The sequence below is a fragment of the Bombina bombina genome, chromosome 6 (genome assembly GCF_027579735.1).
Source record: "Bombina bombina isolate aBomBom1 chromosome 6, aBomBom1.pri, whole genome shotgun sequence".
NCBI classification, from domain to species: domain Eukaryota; kingdom Metazoa; phylum Chordata; class Amphibia; order Anura; family Bombinatoridae; genus Bombina; species Bombina bombina.
In genome coordinates this window covers 97356635-97380797 of record NC_069504.1, presented here as the reverse complement: position 1 = coordinate 97380797, position 24163 = coordinate 97356635, and positions in this window count along the sequence as shown.

Below are 24163 nucleotides of genomic sequence, written 5' to 3'. Positions count from 1 at the left end.
AAAGTGAGCGGTACACCTGTACCATCAAGACTTGTAATACCAGCGGGCGTTAAAAAGCAGCGTTAGGACCTCTTAACGCTGCTTTTTAAGGCTAACGCACAACTCGTAATCTAGGCCAAATATTCTTAAAAATTCTATTATCGAATGTTATTTACAGTTTTCGAACGTAACATTCGAATTCAAATGTCACATTCGAATATTACATTTATAAAACACAGTTGTAGACTAGAAATACTATTTCAAATTCGAATGTCACATTCGAATTTGAATGTCACATGTAGCATTCAAATTCGAATATTACATTTATTAAACACAGTTGTAGACTAGAAAAACTATTTTGAATTTCAAGATATGCTTTTTATTTCTCATAGCAAGTCAACAAATATTTACCAACAACAATTTAATTCAGGTGATTTGAAACCATTAAAAGAGCTAACTCGAGTCACTAAGGGGCCTTTTTATCATTGCAATCTTGACTCATTTGCTGGAGTCAATACGCTCACCAGACATCACAAGACATCGATGCAGTGAATCTACATACAACACCCTTATTTATTAAAAAGTCTGTCAAAAACACGCGAATGTCACATACAACATTCAAATTCGAATATTACATTTATTAAACACAGTTGTAGAGTAGAAAAACTATTTCTAATTTGAATGTCACCTTCGAATTCGAATGTCACATGTAGCATTCAAATATTACATTTATTAAACAGTTGTAGACTAGAAATACTATTTTGAATTCGAACAATTAGCCTATCTGATAAACTACATCCTCTATGTTGTACCATGGACTCTGAGGTCCTTTTTAACCTGTGGAAATAAAGAATCTTTTATTTGTATACGGACCGATCACTCCTGTCCTTTGTTGAAGTATTCAAATTTCAATGTCACATTCCAAATGTTACATTTGGAAATTGAATGAATACATAGCTAAACATTCTATTATTCGAACAAGTATTTTCAAATTTTATTGAAAATTTCTAAAACGAAAATTCGAAAATAGAATGTTAGAATGTTATATAAACATTTGAAATTCGATTCCAACAAATGAATGTATCAAAATTCGTTTTAAATTTTGAATTTTTAGAAACATTTGCCCATTCCTATTGAAAAGCCTCTTGGTGGTATGCTTATCTTATCTCTTCTGCTGTGGCTTCTTAGGACACATACGGCTAGATTTAGAGTTCTGCGGCCAAAGGAGTGCGTTAGCTACGCGTGTATTTTTTCCTCCGCACCTTTTAAATACCGCTGGTATTTAGAGTTCTCTGAAGGGCTGCGTTAGGTTCCAAAAAGGGAGCATATAGCATAATTTACCGCCACTTCAACTCTAAATACCAGCGGTGCTTATGGACGCGGCCAGCTTAAAAAACGTGCTCGTGCACGATTTCCCCATAGGAAACAATGGGGCAGTTTGAGCTGTAAAAAAACCTAACACCTGAAAAAAAGCAGCGTTCAGCTCCTAACGCAGCCCCATTGTTTCCTATGGGGAAACACTTCCTAAGTCTGCACCTAACCCCCTAACATGAACCCAGAGTCTAAACACCCCTAACCTTACAGTTATTAACCCCTAATCTGCTGCCCCCGCTATCGCTGACCCCTGCATTTTATTATTAACCTCTAATCTGCCGCTCTGTACACCGCCGCAACCTACATTATCCCTATGTACCCCTAATCTGCTGCCCCTAACACCGCCGACCCCTATATTATATTTATTAACCCCTAATCTGCCGCCCCCAACGTCGCCGCCACCTACCAACAATTATTAACCCCTAATCTGCCGACCGGACCTCACCGCTACTCTAATAAATGTATTAACCCCTAAAGCTAAGTCTAACCCTAACACTAACACCCCCCTAAGTTAAATATAATTTAAATCTAACGAAATAAAATAAATCTTATTAAATAAATTATTCCTATTTAAAGCTAAATACTTACCTATAAAATAAACCCTAATATAGCTACAATATAAATAATAATTATATTGTAGCTATTTTAGGATTAATATTTATTTTACATGCAACTTTGTATTTATTTTAACCAGGTACAATAGCTATTAAATAGTTAAGAACTATTTAATAGTTACCTAGTTAAAATAATTACAAAATTACCTGTAAAATAAATCCTAACCTAAGTTACAATTAAACCTAACACCACACTATCAATAAATACATTTAATAAACTATCTACAATTATCTACAATTATATCAACTAAACTAAATTACAAAAACAAACAAACACTAAATTACAAAAAATTAAAAAAAATTACAAGAATTTTAAACTAATTACACCTACTCTAAGCCCCCTAAAAAAATAACAAAGCCCCCCAAAATAAAAAAATGCCCTACCCTATTCTAAAATAAAAATTGTAAAGCTCTTTTACCTTACCAGCCCTTAAAAGGGCCTTTTGCGGGACATGCCCCAAAGAATTCTGCTCTTTTGCATGTAAAAAAAAAACATACAATACCCCCCAACATTACAACCCGCCACCCACATACCCCTAATCTAACCCAAACCCCCTTAAATAAACCTAACACTAAGCCCCTGAAGATCTCCCTACCTTGTCTTCACCACGCCGGGTATCACCGATCCGTCCAGAAGAGGGTCCGAAGTCTTCATCCTATCCGGCAAGAAGAGCTCCTCCAGAGGGTCCAAAGTCTTCATCCTATCCGGGCAGAAGAGGACATCCGGACCGGCAGACATCTTCATCCAGGCGGCATCTTCTATCTTCTTCCATCCGGCGCGGAGCGGGACCATCTTCAAGCAGCCAACGCGGAGCCATCCTTCTTCACCGACGGACTAACGACGAATGAAGGTTCCTTTAAGGGACGTCATCCAAGATGGCGTCCCTCGAATTCAGATTGGCTGATAGGATTCTATCAGCCAATCGGAATTAAGGTAGGAAAAATCTGATTGGCTGATTGAATCAGCCAATCAGATTCAAGTTCAATCCGATTGGCTGATCCAATCAGCCAATCAGATTGAGCTCGCATTCTATTGGCTGTTCCGATCAGCCAATAGAATGCGAGCTCAATCTGATTGGCTGATCCAATCAGCCAATCGGATTGAACTTGAATCTGATTGGCTGATTCAATCAGCCAATCAGATTTTTCCTACTTTAATTCCAATTGGCTGATAGAATCCTATCAGCCAATCTGAATTCGAGGGACGCCATCTTGGATGACGTCCCTTAAAGGAACCTTCATTCGTCGTTAGTCCGTCGGTGAAGTAGGATGGCTCCGCGTCGGCTGCTTGAAGATGGTCCCGCTCCGCGCCGGATGGAAGAAGATAGAAGATGCCGCCTGGATGAAGATGTCTGCCGGTCCGGATGTCCTCTTCTGCCCGTATAGGATGAAGACTTTGGACCCTCTGGAGGAGCTCTTCTTTCCGGATAGGATGAAGACTTCGGACCCTCTTCTGGACGGATCGGTGATACCTGGCGTGGTGAAGACAAGGTAGGGAGATCTTCAGGGGCTTAGTGTTAGGTTTATTTAAGGGGGGTTTGGGTTAGATTAGGGGTATGTGGGTGGTGGGTTGTAATGTTGGGGGGGGGTATTGTATGGTTTTTTTTACATGCAAAAGAGCAGAATTCTTTGGGGCATGACCCGCAAAAGGCCCTTTTAAGGGCTGGCAAGGTAAAAGAGCTTTACAATTTTTATTTTAGAATAGGGTAGAGCATTTTTTTATTTTGGGGGGCTTTGTTATTTTTTTAGGGGGTTTAGAGTAGGTGTAATTAGTTTAAAATTCTTGTAATCTTTTTTTATTTTTTGTAATTTAGTGTTTTGTTTTTTTTTGTAATTTAGTGTTTGTTTGTTTTTTGTAATTTAGTTTAGTTGATATAATTGTAAATAATTGTAGATAGTTTATTAAATTTATTTATTGATAGTGTAGTGTTAGGTTTAATTGTAACTTTGTTTAGGATTTATTTTACAGGTAATTTTGTAATTATTTTAACTAGGTAACTATTAAAAAGTTCTTAACTATTTAATAGCTATTGTACCTGGTTAAAATAAATACAAAGTTGCCTGTAAAATAAATATTAATCCTAAAATAGCTACAATATAATTATTATTTATATTGTAGCTATATTAGGGTTTATTTTACAGGTAAGTATTTAGCTTTAAATAGGAATAATTTATTTAATAAGAGTTAATTTATTTCGTTAGATTTAAATTATATTTAACTTAGGGGGGTGTTAGTGTTAGGGTTAGACTTAGCTTTAGGGGTTAATACATTTATTAGAATAGCGGTGAGCTCCAGTCGACAGATTAGGGGTTAATGTTTGAAGTTAGGTGTCGGCGATGTTAGGGAGGGCAGATTAGGGGTTAATACTATTTATTATAGGGTTAGTGAGGCGGATTAGGGGTTAATAACTTTATTATAATAGCGGTGCGGTCTGGTCGGCAGATTAGGGGTTAATAAGTGTAGGCAGGTGGAGGCGACGTTGAGGGGGTCAGATTAGGGGTTAATAAATATAATATAGGGGTCAGCGGTGTTAGGGGCAGCAGATTAGGGGTACATAGCTATAATGTAGCTGGCGGCGGCATGCGGACGGCAGATTAGGGGTTAATAAGTGTAGGTAGCTGGCGGCGACGTTGTGGGGGCAGGTTAGGGGTTAATAAATATTATATAGGGGTCGGCGGTGTTAGGGGCAGCAGATTAGGGGTACATAAGGATAACGTAGGTGGCGGTAGGCAGATTAGGGGTTAAAAAAATGTAATCGAGTGGCGGCAGTGTGGGGGGACCTCGGTTTAGGGGTAAATAGGTAGTTTATGGGTGTTAGTGTACTTTAGGGCACAGTAGTTAAGAGTTTTATGAACCGGCGTTAGCCTAGAAAGCTCTTAACTACTGACTTTTTTCTGCGGCTGGAGTTTTGTCGTTAGATTTCTAACGCTCACTTCAGCCACGACTCTAAATACCGAAGTTAGAAAGATCCCATTGAAAAGATAGGATACGCAATTGACGTAAGGGGATCTGCGGTATGGAAAAGTCGCGGCTGAAAAGTGAGCGTTAGACCCTTTTTTGACTGACTCCAAATACCGGCGGTAGCCTAAAACCAGCGTTAGGAGCCTCTAACGCTGGTTTTCACGGCTACCGCCAAACTCCAAATCTAGGCCTTAGGTAACTATAGGCAGTGTAATCACTGAAAATGTGTAAGTGCTTTTATTGTAAGGAAACAAGTAAGTTGCTTGCTGTTTTTAACACAATCTGTTTCCTTTTATGTTTAACACACACACACACACATGTATATGTATATATATATATATATATATATATATGTACAGTGGATATAAAAAGTCTACACACCCCTGTTAAAATGTCAGGTTTCTGTGATGTAAAAAAAATGAAACAAAGATAAATAATTTCAGAACTTTTTCCACCTTTAATGTGACCTATAAACTGTACAACTCAATTGAAAAACAAACTCAAATGTTTTAGGTGGAGGGAAGAAAACAAAAAAAAACTAAAATAATGTTGTTATAACTCGGGATGTAGCTGTGTTCAGAATTAAGCAATCACATTCAAAATCATGTTAAATAGGAGTCAGCATACACCTGCCATCATTTAAAGTGCCTCTGATTAACCCCAAATAAAGTTCAGCTGCTCTAGTTGGTCTTTCCTGAAATTTTCTTAGTCGCATCCCACAGCAAAAGCCATGGACCACAGAGAGCTTCCAAAGCATCAGAGGGATCTCATTGTTAAAAGGTATCAGTCAGGAGAAGGGTACAAAAGAATTTTCAAGGCATTAGATATACCATGGAACACAGTGAAGACAGTCATCATCAAGTGTAGAAAATATGGCACAACAGTGACATTACCAAGAACTGGACGTCCCTCCAAAATTGATGAAAAGATGAGACGAAAACAGGTCTGGGAGGCTACCAAGAGGCCTACAGCAATATTAAAGGAGCTGCAGGAATATCTGGCAAGTACTGGCTGTGTGGTAACTGTGACAAAAATCTCCCGTATTCTTCATATGTCTGGGCTATGGGGTAGAGTGGCAAGATGAAAGCCTTTTCTTATGAAGAAAAACATCAAAGCCAGGCTACATTTTTCAAAAAACACATCTGAAGTCTCCCAAAAGCATGTGAGAAAAGGTGTTATAGTCTGATGAAACCAAGGTTGAACTTTTTGGCCATAATTCCAAAAGATATGTTTGGCGCAAAAACAACACTGCACATCACCAAAAGAACACCATACCCACAGTGAAGCATGGAGGTGGCAGCATCATGCTTTGGGGCTGTTATTCTTCAGCTGGAACTGGGGCCTTAGTTAAGCTAGAGGGAGTTATGAACCGTTCCAAATACCAGTCAATATTGGCACAAAACCTTCAGGCTTCTGCTAGAAAGGCTGAACATGAAGAGGAACTTCATCTTTCAGCATGACAACGACCCAAAGCATACATCCAAATCAACAAAGGAATGGCTTCACCAGAAGAAGATTAAAGTTTTGGAATGGCCCAGCCTGAGCCCAGACCTGCATCTGATCGAAAATCTGTTGGGTGATCTTAAGAGGGCTGTGCACAGGAGATGCCCTCGCAATCTGACAGATTTGGAGTGTTTTTGCAAAGAAGAGTGGGCAAATTTTGCCAAGTCAAAATGTGCCATGCTGATAGACTCATACCCAAAAAGACTGAGTGCTGTAATAAAATCAAAAGGTGCTTCAACAAAGTATTAGTTTAAGGGTTGCACACTTATGCAACCATATTATTTTATTATTATATTTTTTCTTCCCTCTACCTAAAACATTTCAGTTTGTTTTTCAATTGAGTTGCATAGTTTATAGGTCACATTAAAGGTGGAAAAAGTTCTGAAATGATTTATCTTTGTCTCATTTTTTACATCACAGAAACCTGACATTTCAACAGTGGTGTGTAGACTTTTTATATCCACTGTATATATAACAGCTTAATATACTAGATAATATAATAAAGACTGTTATACAATAATAATAATAAATGGTTAATTTTAGTTGTAGAATTGCTGCACACACATACTAATTTGAGATATCACTTTTTATCCAGGTATACAAATCTAAATATTTGAGAACTTCTCAAATTAAAGGGATACTGAACCCAAAATGTTTCTTTCATGATTCACATAGAACATGCAATTTTAAGCAACTTTCTATTTACTTCTATTATCAATTTTTCTTCATTCTCTTGCTATCTTTATTTGAAAACGAAGGCATCTAAGTTAAAGGGACACTGAGCCCAATTTTTTTCTTTTTTGATTCATATAGAGCAAGCAATTTTAAGCAACTTTCTAATTTACTCCTATTATCAATTTTTCTTCGTTCTCTTGCTTTCTTTATTTGAAAAAGAAGACATCTAAGCTAAGGAGCCAGCCAATTTGTGGTTCAGAACCATGGACAGCACTTGTTTATTGGTGCTGTCCAATCAGCAAGGACAACCCAGGTTGATCACCAAAAATGGGCCGGCATCTAAACTTAAATTCTTGCTTTTCAAATAAAAATACCAAGTGAATAAAGAAGATGTGACAATAGGAGTAAATTAGAAAGATGCTTAAAATTGCATGCTCTATCTGAATCATGAAATAAAAAATTTGGGTACAGTGTCCCTTTAAGGAGCCAGCAAATTTTTTATTCAGACCATGGACAGCACTTGACTATTGTTCACCAAAAATGGGCCGGCATCTAAACTTACATTCTTTCTTTTCAAATAAACATACCAAGAGAATGAAGAAAATTTGATAATAGGAGTAAATTATAAAGTTGCTTAAAATTGCATGCTCTATCTGAATCCCGAAAGAAAAAAATTTGGGTTCAGTGTCCCTTTAAAGATCAGAAGAGGAAAACTAATTTAAAAATGTCTGCTTCCTGTCTTCAGGTTAAAATAACCATGGTTACTAAGTTTCACAGTGTTTCCAGGATTCTTGGCATCCCTTAGAATCTTTGCTAGTTAGTGTCCATAGTAACCATGTTCCACTTCAGTGCTCCATTATAGATATTTATCTGTTTCTGAGTAACTAGTATTTTCAGCTCACGGCATCAATTCAGGTTTGATGTCCGGAATAATGCTGTTTTATGTTACTATTTAAGGTAAAATAAAGTATGTGTGTATGTAACATAGAGCACTTCAAAACCATCAAAGCCAGAAACAGCAATTGTTTGCTAGGAAAATAGACGTCTGTAAGAGTCTAAAAAAACAAATAGAAATGTAATGATGCAAATTAAACATACATCTTGAATCTACAAGAATTACTAAGAAATATTTGAATTATTTGTTTAATACAAATAGAGCTAATTTTTTTTTTTTTTTACAAAAATAAAAAGCTTTTTTTACAAAGGTCCATTATACTCATAAAAACTGTATTAAATGTGTTTCCGTTCTGTAATAGCAATTAAAATGTTTATCTGTTCTATAACAGCAATTAAAATGTGTATTTGTTCAATAATGGTAATTGCTCATTGGTTGACTAGTACTAACTGTGGCCTAGATTTGGAGTTCGGCGGTAAAAGGGCTGTTAACGCTCCGCGGGCTTTTTTCTGGCCGCACCATAAATTTAACTCTGGTATCGAGAGTTTAAACAAATGCTGCGTTAGGCTCCAAAAAAGGAGCGTAGAGCATTTTTACCGCAAATGCAACTCTCGATACCAGAGTTGCTTACGGACGCGGCCGGCCTCAAAAACGTGCTCGTGCACGATTCTCCCATAGGAAACAATGGGGCTGTTTGAGCTGAAAAAAAACCTAACACCTGCAAAAAAGCAGCGTTCAGCTCCTAACGCAGCCCCATTGTTTCCTATGGGGAAACACTTCCTACGTCTGCACCTAACACTCTAACATGTACCCCGAGTCTAAACACCCCTAACCTTACACTTATTAACCCCTAATCTTCCGCCCCCGCTATCACTGACCCCTGCATTATATTATTAACCCCTAATCTTCCGCTCCGTAAACCGCCGCAACTTACATTATCCCTATGTACCCCTAATCTGCTGCCCTAACATCGCCGACCCCTATATTATATTTATTAACCCCTAATCTGCCCCCCTCAACGTCGCCGACACCTGCCTACACTTATTAACTCCTAATCTGCCGAGCGGACCTGAGCGCTACTATAATAAAGTTATTAACCCCTAATCCGCCTCACTAACCCTATCATAAATAGTATTAACCCCTAATCTGCCCTCCCTAACATCGCCGACACCTACCTTCAATTATTAACCCCTAATCTGCCGAGCGGACCTCACCGCTACTATAATAAATGTATTAACCCCTAAAGCTAAGTCTAACCCTAATACTAACACCCCCCTAACTTAAATATAATTTACATCTAACGAAATAAATTAACTCTTATTAAATAACTTATTCCTATTTAAAGCTAAATACTTACCTGTAAAATAAATCCTAATATAGCAATATAAATTATAATTATATTATAGCTATTTTAGGATTAATATTTATTTTACAGGCAACTTTTTAATTATTTTAACCAGGTACAATAGCTATTAAATAGTTAAGAACTATTTAATAGTTACCTAGTTAAAATAATAACAAATTTACCTGTAAAATAAATCCTAACCTAAGATATAATTAAACCTAACACTACCCTATCAATAAATTAATTAAATAAACTACCTACAATTACCTACAATTAACCTAACACTACACTATCAATAAATTAATTAAACACAATTCCTACAAATAAATACAATTAAATAAACTAGCTAAAGTACAAAAAATAAAAAAGAACTAAGTTACAAAAAATAATAAAATATTTACAAACATAAGAAAAATATTACAACAATTTTAAACTAATTACACCTACTCTAAGCCCCCTAATAAAATAACAAAGACCCCCAAAATAAAAAATTCCCTACCCTATTCTAAATTAAAAAAGTTACAAGCTCTTTTACCTTACCAGCCCTGAACAGGGCCCTTTGCGGGGCATGCCCCAAGGATTTCAGCTCTTTTGCCTGTAAAAAAAAACATACCATACCCCCCCCCCCCCAACATTACAACCCACCACCCACATACCCCTAATCTAACCCAAACCCCCCTTAAATAAACCTAACACTAAGCCCCTGAAGATCTTCCTACCTTGTCTTCACCATACCAGGTTCACCGATCCGTCCTGGCTCCAACATCTTCATCCAACCCAAGCGGGGGTTGGCGATCCATCATCCGGTGCTGAAGAGGTCCAGAAGAGGCTCCAAAGTCTTCCTCCTATCCGGCAAGAAGAGGACATCCGGACCGGCAAACATCTTCTCCAAGCGGCATCTTCAATCTTCTTCCATCCGGTGCGGAGCGGGTCCATCTTGAAGCAGGCGACGCGGATCCATCCTCTTCTTCCGTTGTCTCCCGACGAATGACGGTTCCTTTAAGGGATGTCATCCAAGATGGCGTCCCTCGAATTCCGATTGGCTGATAGGATTCTATCAGCCAATCGGAATTAAGGTAGGAATTTTCTGATTGGCTGATGGAATCAGCCAATCAGAATCAAGTTCAATCCGATTGGCTGATCCAATCAGCCAATCAGATTGAGCTCGCATTCTATTGGCTGATCGGAACAGCCAATAGAATGTGAGCTCAATCTGATTGGCTGATTGGATCAGCCAATCGGATTGAACTTGATTCTGATTGGCTGATTCCATCAGCCAATCAGAAAATTCCTACCTTAATTCCGATTGGCTGATAGAATCCTATCAGCCAATCGGAATTCGAGGGACGCCATCTTGGATGACGTCCCTTAAAGGAACCGTCATTCGTCGGGAGACAACGGAAGAAGAGGATGGATCCGCGTCGCCTGCTTCAAGATGGACCCGCTCCGCACCGGATGGAAGAAGATTGAAGATGCCGCTTGGAGAAGATGTTTGCCGGTCCGGATGTCCTCTTCTTGCCGGATAGGAGGAAGACTTTGGAGCCTCTTCTGGACCTCTTCAGCACCGGATGATGGATCGCCAACCCCCGCTTGGGTTGGATGAAGATGTTGGAGCCAGGACGGATCGGTGAACCTGGTATGGTGAAGACAAGGTAGGAAGATCTTCAGGGGCTTAGTGTTAGGTTTATTTAAGGGGGGTTTGGGTTAGATTAGGGGTATGTGGGTGGTGGGTTGTAATGTTGGGGGGGGGGGTATGGTATGTTTTTTTTTACAGGCAAAAGAGCTGAAATCCTTGGGGCATGCCCCGCAAAGGGCCCTGTTCAGGGCTGGTAAGGTAAAAGAGCTTGTAACTTTTTTAATTTAGAATAGGGTAGGGAATTTTTTATTTTGGGGGTCTTTGTTATTTTATTAGGGGGCTTAGAGTAGGTGTAATTAGTTTAAAATTGTTGTAATATTTTTCTTATGTTTGTAAATATTTTATTATTTTTTGTAACTTAGTTCTTTTTTATTTTTTGTACTTTAGCTAGTTTATTTAATTGTATTTATTTGTAGGAATTGTGTTTAATTAATTTATTGATAGTGTAGTGTTAGGTTAATTGTAGGTAATTGTAGGTAGTTTATTTAATTAATTTATTGATAGGGTAGTGTTAGATTTAATTATATCTTAGGTTAGGATTTATTTTACAGGTAAATTTGTTATTATTTTAACTAGGTAACTATTAAATAGTTCTTAACTATTTAATAGCTATTGTACCTGGTTAAAATAATTAAAAAGTTACCTGTAAAATAAATATTAATCCTAAAATAGCTATAATATAATTATAATTTATATTGTAGCTATATTAGGATTTATTTTACAGGTAAGTATTTAGCTTTAAATAGGAATCATTTATTTAATAAGAGTTAATTAATTTCGTTAGATGTAAATTATATTTAAGTTAGGGGGGTGTTAGTGTTAGGGTTAGACTTAGCTTTAGGGGTTAATCAATTTATTAGAATAGCGGTGAGCTCCGGTCGTCAGATTAGGGGTTAATAATTGAAGTTAGGTGTCGGCGATGTTAGGGAGGGCAGATTAGGGATTAATACTATTTATGATAGGGTTAGTGAGGCGGGTTAGGGGTTAATAACTTTATTATAGTAGCGCTCAGGTCCGCTCGGCAGATTAGGGGTTAATAAGTGTAGGCAGGTGTCGGCGACGTTGAGGGGGGCAGATTAGGGGTTAATAAATATAATATAGGGGTCGGCGGTGTTAGGGGTAGCAGATTAGGGGTACATAGGGATAACGTAGGTGGCGTCGCTTTGCGGTCGGAAGATTAGGGGTTAATTATTTTAAGTAGCTGGCGGCGACGTTGTGGGGGGCAGGTTAGGGGTTAATAAATGTAATACAGGGGTCGGCGGGGTTAGGGGCAGCAGATTAGGGGTACATAAGTATAACGTAGGTGGCGGGCGGCAGATTAGGGGTTAAAAATTTTAATCGAGTGGCGGCGATGTGGGGGGACCTCGGTTTAGGGGTATATAGGTAGTTTATGGGTGTTAGTGTACTTTAGAGTACAGTAGTTAAGAGCTTTATGAACCGGCGTTAGCCAGAAAGCTCTTAACTCCTGCTATTTTCAGGCGGCTGGAATTTTGTCGTTAGAGCTCTAACGCTCACTTCAGAAACGACTCTAAATACCGGCGTTAGAAAGATCCCATTGAAAAGATAGGATACGCAAATGGCGTAGGGGGATCTGCGGTATGGAAAAGTCGCGGCTGAAAAGTGAGCGTTAGACCCTTTAATCACTGACTCCAAATACCAGCGGGCGGCCAAAACCAGCGTTAGGAGCCTCTAACGCTGGTTTTGACGGCTACCGCCGAACTCCAAATCTAGGCCTGTATTTGCAGTCCATGACAAGTCTCCATAAACCTGCAATTATAAGGTACTTTTACTATGGAGCAACCTTTTTAAAAAAACAACAAAAAAAATGTTTTTTTTTTTATTTTTTTTATTATTAAAGGGCAAAGCATAAACCAGTTAGTATTGACAGTACAGCAGTTTGTTGATCCAAGGAGAAATCTAAGCACTTCTTTGGAGTCAAAGAGAAATCCTTTTCCCTTTGAATGACAATTAAAAATCATCTCTTATATTTTTTTAATTATTTTTTTTTTGCTTTGTGATATGATGTGGAAGTGATGCCAAAAATGTATTACCCTTGCAAAATAAAATTTTGTTTTTGTAAAATACATTAAAAAAAAGAAAGACATTTTTTAAAGAAAGCTTTAATCTATGCAATTAATGAGAAGTCACATCTAAGGGCTCCATGTACTAAGCAGTCAGCGAGCTACCCGCAACAAATCTCGCGCCCAAACTCGCAAACTGATATGTACAAAGCCGTCAATTATGTAAAAACTCGCATCTTTAAAATTGCGAGCGTACTTATCCGCCATACCTCGCTACCTCTCCATTTTTTACTGTAATTAGACACATTTGACCACCAACTCGCCAAAAACGAATGTACTAAAAAATCTATTTGTCCGCTCGCGTCAATTTCCGCTCCCACCTCGTTATTTTTGCCTCGCCACCTTTTAGGTGGCGGGCAAGGTACAAAACAATAGGAAAGTCACTCTAGACGCCAGTCTAGACATATATAAAAGGCAGTAATATCAGCATTGTACTTACATTGTTCATTTCAGCAGCTATGGAGAGAATTCTGTTTTTGTTTATTCTCCGTTTGATGCGAATCCGGGCTAGAAGACAGAATACTGGAAATGTAGCTAATCGATTGGTTAGAAGAAGGAGAGTTCGAGTCCCCCGTGTATTCCTTCCACGGGTTGGTTTGCACGGCCTTTCTGACCGAGAGATCATACAAAGATTCCGGCTTGATCGTTAATCGATATTACACCTGTATCGAGAGATTGAAGATCATTTGGAGCCGATGACTGCTCGTTCACAAGCTATTCCGGGACTTCTCAAACTATTAGCGGCATTGCATTTTTTTGCAACAGGCTCCTTTCAGGCAGTTTCTAGCGTCATTATTGGAATGAGTCAATCTGCTTTTTCACGCCACTTATCCAAAGTAATAGGGGCTATGATGGTTATTTTTCATCGATATGTTTGTTTGCCATCTACCCCTGAAGAATGGCAATCTATCAAGTCAAATTTCTATAGGATGGCTGGGATGCCCAATGTCCTAGGTGCCATAGACTGTACCCATGTTGCTGTAAGACCACTTCAAGCTCGTGAGGAGATCTATAGGAATCGAAAGCATTTCCATTCCTTGAATGTCCAGATGGTCTGTGACCCCCACATGAGGATTATCAGTGTCCGTTCTAACTTTCCTGGATCCTGTCATGATTCTTACATTTTAAGGCAGACTGGGTTATACCGGAAGTTCGAGGAGGGAAATATGCCTGACGGATGGCTTCTAGGTAAGCATAACTGGCGTCTAATATGTCTCTCATTTCAATGTACCAAAATTGCGCCCAATTTGTCGACTGTAATCTGTATAGTTTAATTGTATTGTATAGTTCTGAATCTTTATAATTATTCTTATATTAATATTTATATTTATTATATCTTCTATTAGGAGATGGAGGGTACTCATGTACAGAATGGCTGTTGACTCCCTATAACAACCCACAGACCAGAAGTCAAGTACGTTTCAATGAAGCTCACCGATCTACCAGGGGGATTATTGAGAGGACTTTCGGTCTTTTGAAAATGCGGTTTCGATGTCTTGATCGTTCTGGTGGTGCTATGCAGTATGCACCAGAGAAAGTTGCCAAAATTATATTGGTTTGCTGCATACTGCACAATATTGCAATTAAAAGAGGCTGTCCATTAGAAGATGAAGATCCAATAGATACTGATGATTTACCAGAAGAAATATGTGTCGAACAAGCTAATAGGCGTGGAAATGCAACAAGGGACATGGTTTCAGAACAATATTTTGTGTTTGAGGATTAAAGTTTCAGTTGATCAATAAAAAACTTTCTTTATTAACTTGTCTCCATTTTTTTTTAAGAGTTAAGGTTATTAAAAATCACTCATGATAAACAGTTAAATACATAACAGTTGTTGATCTTCAATTATCAAAGGTTTCAAATAAATAAAGTTTATGATCAAAGTTATTACAGACAATATATTATAGGTAATACATTGTCTTTGTGACATCACACTAGTGTCTACAGCTGCTCTCACTCTTTTACATATGTGATTATTGTAATGTAATCCCTCCATAGCTGATGCTAATTCATTATTGTGTCATTGAATTGTAGCTGTAACAAGCGACAGTATATTCAACAGTGCTTTATGTTATCAGATTGGATTTTTGAGTTAAAAAAGACTTGCTAATTTTATTTGTTTTATTCTAACCTCTATTTTTAACAGCTACTAGGTTTTCCCATATTCAAATAAATACCTTAAGGGCTTACTCTTAGCACTTATTTTCTTAACCTTTATAATATATTTTTGCATTCAAGATTTGTTAAAAGAATAGTGGCATATAGAAAATAATGGCAAAATAAATTATTTTATTACAAAATTATAATCTTTAAACATTATATATTAACAATTGTAAACCAAAGTAACTTGTTATACATATAAACACATCTGAAAAAAAAGGAAATGTTTAGAAACCAAATAACAATTGTAAACCAAAATAAATTCTAATACATATAAACACATATGAAACAAAGAAAATGTTTAGAAACAAAATAACAATTGTAAACCAAACAACATTTTAATACATATAAACACATCTTAAAAAAATTAAATGTTTAGAAACAAAATAAAAATTGTAAACCAAATTAAATTTTAATACATAAAAACACATCTGAAACAAATAAAAAAATGTTTAGAAACAATAACTATTGTAAACCAAAGTATAAATGTTAATACATACACATCTGAAACAAAGAAAATGTTTAGAAACAAAATAACAATTGTAAAACAAAGTAAATTTTAATACATATCAACACATCTGAAACAAAGAAAATGTATATGAAACAAATATCATTTGTAATAACTATAAACATCGATATTTACAAACCTTCATAAAATACATTAATCTACATATACATTATATTTTTCTCTATTTTTCGGGGATACATATCTGGATCAATGCGCTAATGATTGACATAACGATTAATCACGTCATCGTCAAACATGTCGCGTCCTGAACCTTTTGGTGCTGGAGAATTGGTGATATTAGTTTATGCCATGGATAAATATTTCCCTAAACGGATTGGTGGTGTGAGGGGAGTGAGACAGGAATGCCGAGACAAAATTATATACGAGATGCTGAGAAGAATGCATCGTATTTCAAAAATTAAAAGAACAAGACGACAGTGTCTTAGAAAATATAGTGATTTGAAGAGAAGAGAACCGAAGTACTATAAATCGATTCGAAGATTGATAAGGACATGTAAGTTTCAAAATTATATATGAAATAATTTTTAATAATATAAAAAAAGGGTTTATTTTTGAACTGCGTCATCATTGACGAATCCAGGAAAATAATATTTCCTGACTGTTACTTTGACTATATTAGTATATACAATTGCAAAAAGTTACAAAAGTTAGCATGCAGAACTGAGTTAGTAGATTAAAATTTAACTATATAACTATATACACTTAAAAGGTTAGAAAACTTAGCATACAAAAATGAGTTAGTAGAGTAAAATATAACTATATTAGTATATAACATTGAAACATGCAGAACTGAGTTAGTAGAATAAAATATAAATATATTACTATATAACATTGAAACATGTTAGAAAAGTAAGCATGCAGCATAATTATTTCAATTTTTTTTATTAAATTTTTTTCTTATATATATGTTTATAGATATGAGAAGTAGGAGAATGAAGTGTGCACACCCACCACGCTACTTAAGGTCAATGTTGGTGCAAACACCCAGAAGTGAAGCTCTTTCTCCACCTTTGCCAATAACACTATTGGATATTGAATTATCTCCAAATCCATATGCAATTTGTCATAAAGAGACACAGACAGGTAATGACTTATTATTTAAATTTTAAATCATATATTTTAGGTTTTGGCTTAAAAAGTTTTAGCATGCAATATTAATCAAGTTGCTAATTTACTTCTATTATCATTTTTTTCCTCATTTACTTTCTATTTTTATTTGAAAAAGAGGGCATCTAAGCTAAGGAGCCAGCCAATTTTTGGTTGAGCACCATGGACAGCACTCTTTGATTGGTTCTGTCCAATTATCAAGTACAACACAGTTGGTTCACCAAAAATGGGCTGGCATCTAAACTTAGATTCTTGCTTTTCAAATAAAGATACAAAAAGAATGAAGTAAAATATAAAGTTTATTTAAATTGCATGCACTATCTGAATCATGAAACTTAGAAATTGGTTTCTATGTCACTTGTAATGATTATTATTATTATTGTTTTAAATAATATATACAAGGTTTTTGATTTAATAGTTTTCTATCTTTGTAATTTCGTTCATAGATATTACCATGGAAGAAATGGAAACTAGTATGGAAATGGAAGAATTTCAAAATCCAGATAGTGTGACAATATTTGAAGCATTAACTTCAGATGATACTCAACCAAGGATAGAAGTTTTACCAACAATGATGGTAGATAAAGGTATGTTTCATACTCAGTAATCTTAAATCTAAGAAAATACAAGTTTTAACTAATACATATATTGTATATTTCAAATAGGAGTTGGCTCAGATGAAAGCTTTAAAGGAGTGGACATAAGTGTAGAAGCTAATATAGTAGATAACGTAGATAACAGCACATCAGGAGGTAATATTTGTGATGAAAAACCCTATCATACATTGAATATGTATATGACAATTGAATTAAATTTTGCTTTTCATTTATTTTTCTACAGATTTATCTTCAACATCAACTATTGAGACTGCAGACAAAAGTACTCAGAGTTGTCTAGAAGATCATGTCAAACAAAAAATTTCTAAAATTAGGGCAACTTTGGCAATGTTAATGGAGCAAGTAGATTTTTTATACCGTAAATATGTAATTTGATTTCATTTTTTGTTTTGTCATGATTAATAACTGAGAAAAAGTTTTGTGTTGAAGAATCAAAAGTGAGTTTGAATTTATGTAAATAAACTTTTTTTTTGGCCATAAAAAAATTTGTCTTTATTAAATAATAACATTTTAAACTTAAAGGGACACTGTATCCAAATTTTATCTTTTGTGATTCAGATAGAGCATGCAATTTTAAGCAACTTTCAAATGTACTCCTATGATCAAATTTGCATGCTCTATCTGAATCACAAAAGAAAAAATTTGAGTACAGTGTCCCTTAAAAATACACAAACAATAACTTTGTACACAATATACAGAGTAAAAAAATTAACAGTGACTAACATTTTAAACTTAAAGGGACACTGTATCCAAATTTTATCTTTTGTGATTCAGATAGAGCATGCAATTTTAAGCAACTTTCAAATGTACTCCTATGATCAAATTTGCATTCTCTATCTGAATCACAAAAGAAAAAATTTGAGTACAGTGTCCCTTAAAAATACACAAACAATAACTTTGTACACAATATACAGAGTAAAAAAATTAACAGTGACTAACATTTTAAACTTAAAGGGACACTGTATCCAAATTTTATCTTTTGTGATTCAGATCGAGCATGCAATTTTAAGCAACTTTCAAATGTACTCCTATGATCAAATTTGCATGCTCTATCTGAATCACAAAAGAAAAAATTTGAGTACAGTGTCCCTTAAAAATACACAAACAATAACTTTGTACACAATATACAGAGTAAAAAAATTAACAGTGACTAACATTTTAAACTTAAAGGGACACTGTATCCAAATTTTATCTTTTGTGATTCAGATAGAGCATGCAATTTTAAGCAACTTTCAAATGTACTCCTATGATCAAATTTGCATGCTCTATCTGAATCACAAAAGAAAACATTTGAGTACAGTGTCCCTTAAAAATACACAAACAATAACTTTGTACACAATATACAGAGTAAAAAAATTAACAGTGACTAGATAATAAAAAATGTTCACTCCAGACGTTGCCTCTTTGGGTCTGTTGTCGCCTCCCTTTCACTGACAATAGCCAACAGAGATTGTAATGTCCTTTCGCTGATGCTCAAAGCTCTGTTAATTTGATGGTTTTTCTCTTCATCCATCTGCCTCTGCCACTGGAACATCTCTCTTTGCAGCTGTAATTTCTGCATCTCTATCTCATTCCTTTGCCTTTCGATTTCCACATTTTTTTCTGACAGAGCAGCCCAGCGTTCAATATTAGTGTTAATAATATTCAGCATTTCTCTGTGGTCCTCTCTGTATTGCCTTGCCAGTGTCAACATTTCCCTCAATGCAACATCGCCAAATTGTCCTTCTGCCGGTGTATTGTCAATATTTACACCACCTGTTTGCAGTTCAATTGGTGGTGCCTGTGTTTCAACAGGTTCCTCAATGTTTTCTGGTGTGTGAATTTCATCCGGTTGCGCATCTCCCAAATCTTCAAGAATATCCGGAGTCTCACTTCCATCATGCCCTCCTGGTGGTTCATCTTGAATGGGATTTTCCACTATCGGCATGAGATTGATAGTGATCTCCCTTGATGAGTTTTCTTCTTCTAGATCAAGACATAACAAATTGTTAGTAAATAAAAATAAAATGTTATAAAAACACTTGCAGAAATAGAATAGAAGGAGAGAGCAGATACAACCGTCATACACCAATTTAAGTTATATTATATATATATATACATATGTGATACATACCATCAAATAATGGAGATGAATGTCCAGTCAATCTCTGGAAAAGACGTCCCAAATCACCTATAAAAAAATAAATAACATAAAAATAAATAAATAAAATGCTTTTTTGTCAATGTAACGATATATTCGAAATTATTAATGGAAATGTATTTTGCAATTAACTGGACACTGAAGCAAAAATAATCTTTTTGAGAATAAGATATATTGCATGGAATTTCTATCAGCTTTCTTATGTAATACTATGATCAATTCTCAAAAAGAAAATAATGATAAATTTTAAAAAAATTTGAAAGTTGATTAAAATAGCATGCATGCTCTACAAGAATCCTCATTTAAAAAAATATGTACAAGATCTCGAAATAGAATATGTCAATAATGACATTTGACATTTAAAAAAAAAATTACAAAAAAAAAATTGAGAGATAAAAGAGATAAAACACACAACATTGAAATTATTCATTTGTAAAGTACTTACCAGTTGCTCTACCAACACCAGTTTGTGGAGTGCTGGTCCTTAGATCCGGAAGTGTGTCCGCCGAGGAAGTTGTGTGTGTAACATTAGATGATGAGCGTATAAATTGTCCATGTGTAAAACTGTCCGAAGGTCTTGAAACAGCTGCACCGGGTGGTCTCGAAACCGCAGAAGAAGAAGTAGAACAAGTGGGCACCTCGTTACTCCTCACAGGCTCTGCTGTTGTTGGCATTGCTTAAAAAAAAAAAAATTAAAAAAAAATTAGGTTTATTTTTATTTATATTTGAAACTGAAAGTTAAAACTGTTAATAATAATAATTACAGCAGTGAATGCAGGCTCAATCATTAAAGGGACATGCCAACCACCTTTTTTTATGATTTGGAAAGAGAATGCAGTTATAAACATCTTTATAATTTACTTATATTATCTAATTTGTTTTATTCTATAGATATTCTTTGTTGAAAAGCATTTGATTGATGCACAAAGAAGCCTCGTGTGATTGGCTCAACATGTGTATTTATTTTTCTTCAACTAAGAATATCTAGAAAATTGAAGTAATATGTTGTTTAAATTTCAATTCTCTATCCGAATCATTAATAAAAGATTTTGGGTTTAGTGGCCCTTTAAAGGGACATGAAAAAAAATAATTACCTTTACAAATTGCATAAGAAAATGCATTTTTAAAAATATTTAAATGTATTATGTTTTTGCATTCATTGGATTTTTATACTTTGAGGAAAAGCAAATCTATACAGGCACAGTAAATGATCATTGGTTGATGCACATAGATGGTTCATGTGACTGCGTCAACTATGTGCATAGCTATATCTGAAAAATGTATGTTTATAAAGCGGAGAACAATTTTGAAAGATGCTAACAATAATATTCTATAGTGAAATAACGCAACATGGAAGTCAATAGATCAGAAATTTAAGAAGGCATGTGATCTGGGGTTAGTCTCATGATTAATGTCGGACATACAATATTATTTTAATAGTTTCAAATTACATTATTTCTATTGTCATTATCTCTTTAAGGTTTCTATGCAATACTGGTTTGAAAATAAACACATGGGTGTTATCTTTAGGGATCACTATAGTAATAATCAACAAATCTTTAGTTCCGTTAGACCATTAAAAAAAAGGCAGTATAACAATACTATTATTGTACAATCCCTTATACATATATGAGACATAAATGATTACAGTATTTGGGGCCTAAATGGCTTGTACAATCCCTTATACATATATGCGAGATAAATTATTACAGTATTTCGGGCCTAAATGGCTTGTACAATCCCTTATACATATATGCGAGATAAATTATTACAGTATTTGGGGCCTAAATGGCTTGTACAATCCCTTATACATATATGCGACATAAATGATTACAGTATTTGGGGCCTAGATGGCATATAGGATACTGAAGCGTAAGAAGTCAGATAATGTTATTTTAAAGAAATATATATTGGAGACAATAACCTATCATAACTTTAAAAAGAACATTTACGTCAACTATGTTGTACATTTACCTCTTAAATCACTGTCACAATCATCCGTTATGCCAGTGATGATCTCCGGTCCCAGACGCTGAACAAGCTTCTGCTCATAGTCATTGAGGTCTGCCACATATGCTGGTCCACCTCCGGTAGCACGTGCCGAATTTTTCTCTCTGGCCAATTTAGCTTTGGCGAAGCGTTTAATGTCGTTGTAACGCTTCTTCAGCTAATCGACATCCTTTTTTCCTGGACCCTGGGCACTAACAGCGTCGCTGATCCTTTGCCAGATCTGCTTCCTTCTAGAAAAATTTGTCTGTTTGACACGACATCCAAACAAATAATCATAAGAGTCAATAATCATATCAATCAAAACGACGTTTTGCTGATGAGAAAAGTGAGGATTCTTGGATTTTGAAGCGGTTTCAGATCCAGATGAAGCCATATCGAAATAGTAAATAAAGATCTCAAAAACGAGCGCTCTGTAATTACTCTCCAAAAATTTTGGAACAATAATAAAGTTGTTTAGAAAACTTGTCCATTTATAGGAGCAAAATTCTATTCCCGCTTCTACTATGACGTTCATGACACCTTACATGTCACGTGTTAACAATTGGCCAGACAATTGAACTGAAAGTTAAGTACATCAGCTTATTCGCGGCGAGCGAGGCGTCAAATTTATCAATATTCCGCCACTGCTCGCGGCGGGCTAGAGGTGTCTATTTGTTGTGGGATTATTAGTACATAGCTACAGCGGACACCATTTCGCCCGCGGCGAGTAACGGCGAGTTTAGCCGCGACTAAAATGACGGATGAATTGACGGCTTAGTACATGGAGCCCTAAAACTGATTAATTAAAGTAAATAATTATTTTGCCCTGTGATTTAATTCTGGAAATGTTGTTTTTGCTCTAGAGAGGCTCTCTAGAGAGGCTGGAATGCATCTTTATGAAATCTAGAACCCCAACACTCCTGAATGTTGCACAGTGATTGCTTGGTCAGTGCAGGAGCTGATATATATGTATTGACCACCTCAAAGTAGATAAAATAAACAACAATCAAGAGGAATTTCAAGGGGCTTGTTCCTGGTGGTCTATTTATCAAGCTCCGAATGGAGCTTGTTGCCCCGTTTTTCTGGCGAGCCTTCAAAGGCCGCTGCTCCATAACCTGTCCGCCTGCTCTGAGGCGGTGGACAGACATCGCCGAAAATCAACCCAATCCAATACGACTGGGTTGATTGACACCCCCTGCTGGCGGGGGCGGCATTGCACCAGCTGTTCACAAGAACGGCTGGTGCAATGATAAATGCCAACAGCGTATGCTGTCTGCATTTGTCGATGTGCGGCGGACATGGTTCGCTATAGCGGATCATGTCTGTCCGCACAATGATAAATGGACCCCCTGGACTGTAAATCAAAGCTGGGTTTGCTAACAAAAATGCAGCTTTAAAGAGATGTTTGTAATGGATAGGAAAATGTTCATTATTCCATACACAAATAAACAATATTGCTTTGTAGAGAAAATGTATACACAGTATAGATACATCAGGGTTAATTTATTAAATGCCGGGTGGACATGATTCGCTGTAGCGAATCATGTCCACCCGACATCACTAAATGTCGACAGCACACGCATTTAACAGCGCACAAGCATTTCTTGTGAAATGCTTGTGCAGTGCCGCCCCCTGCACATTTGTGGCCAATCGGCCACTAGCAGGGGGTGTCAATCATCCAAATTGTATCGGATCCGGATGATTGCAGTCCCCCACCTAAAAGGTGGTGGACAAGTTAAGGCGCAGCGGTCATAAGAGCGGGAAACTTGGGGCAGAGAAAGCAGCATCCGCTGGTTGTTAAATCTAACCCATAGGGGGGTATTTATCAAGCCGTCAACCTCAAATACGCTGGAATTCCGCAGCGTATTTGTGGCGAGGCTGATTCGCCTTAGTTATCAAGCCCTAGATACCGGCAAAAGTAGAATTTTGTGACGTAAGCTTCGATCCGCCGGACTCAGTCCGACACAGATCGATTCTTACGTCACTCCAGATGTTCCGTACACAAGTGCGGCACAATCTGACTACTTTTGCTAGTTATCAAAAAACTAGCAGGTACGCTCGGCACTTTTCCGGCCCAGCGTACCTGGTTTTCAATCCGCCGCCCTGGAGGCGGCGGATCCCATAGGAATCAATGGGAGTCTGACCATAGCGAAAGTTCAGGTTCGCTGCTGCCAGACATCCCATTGATTCCTATGGGAAACGTCTGCACGTAACACCCTAACATGTACCCCGAGTCTAAACACCCCTAATCTGCCCGCCCTAAACTGCCGCAACTAAATAAACTTATTACCCCCTAAACCGCCGCTCCTAGACCCCGCCGCAACTAAAATAAATGTATTAACCCCTAAACCGCCGCTCCCGGAGCCCACCGCCACTATAATAAATATGTTAACCCCTAAACCGCCGCTCCCGGAGCCCACCGCAAGCTATAATAAATATGTTAACCCCTAAACCGCCGCTCCCGGAGCCCACCGCCACTATAATAAATATGTTAACCCCTAAACCGCTGCTCCCGGAGCCCACCGCCACTATAATAAATATGTTAACCCCTAAA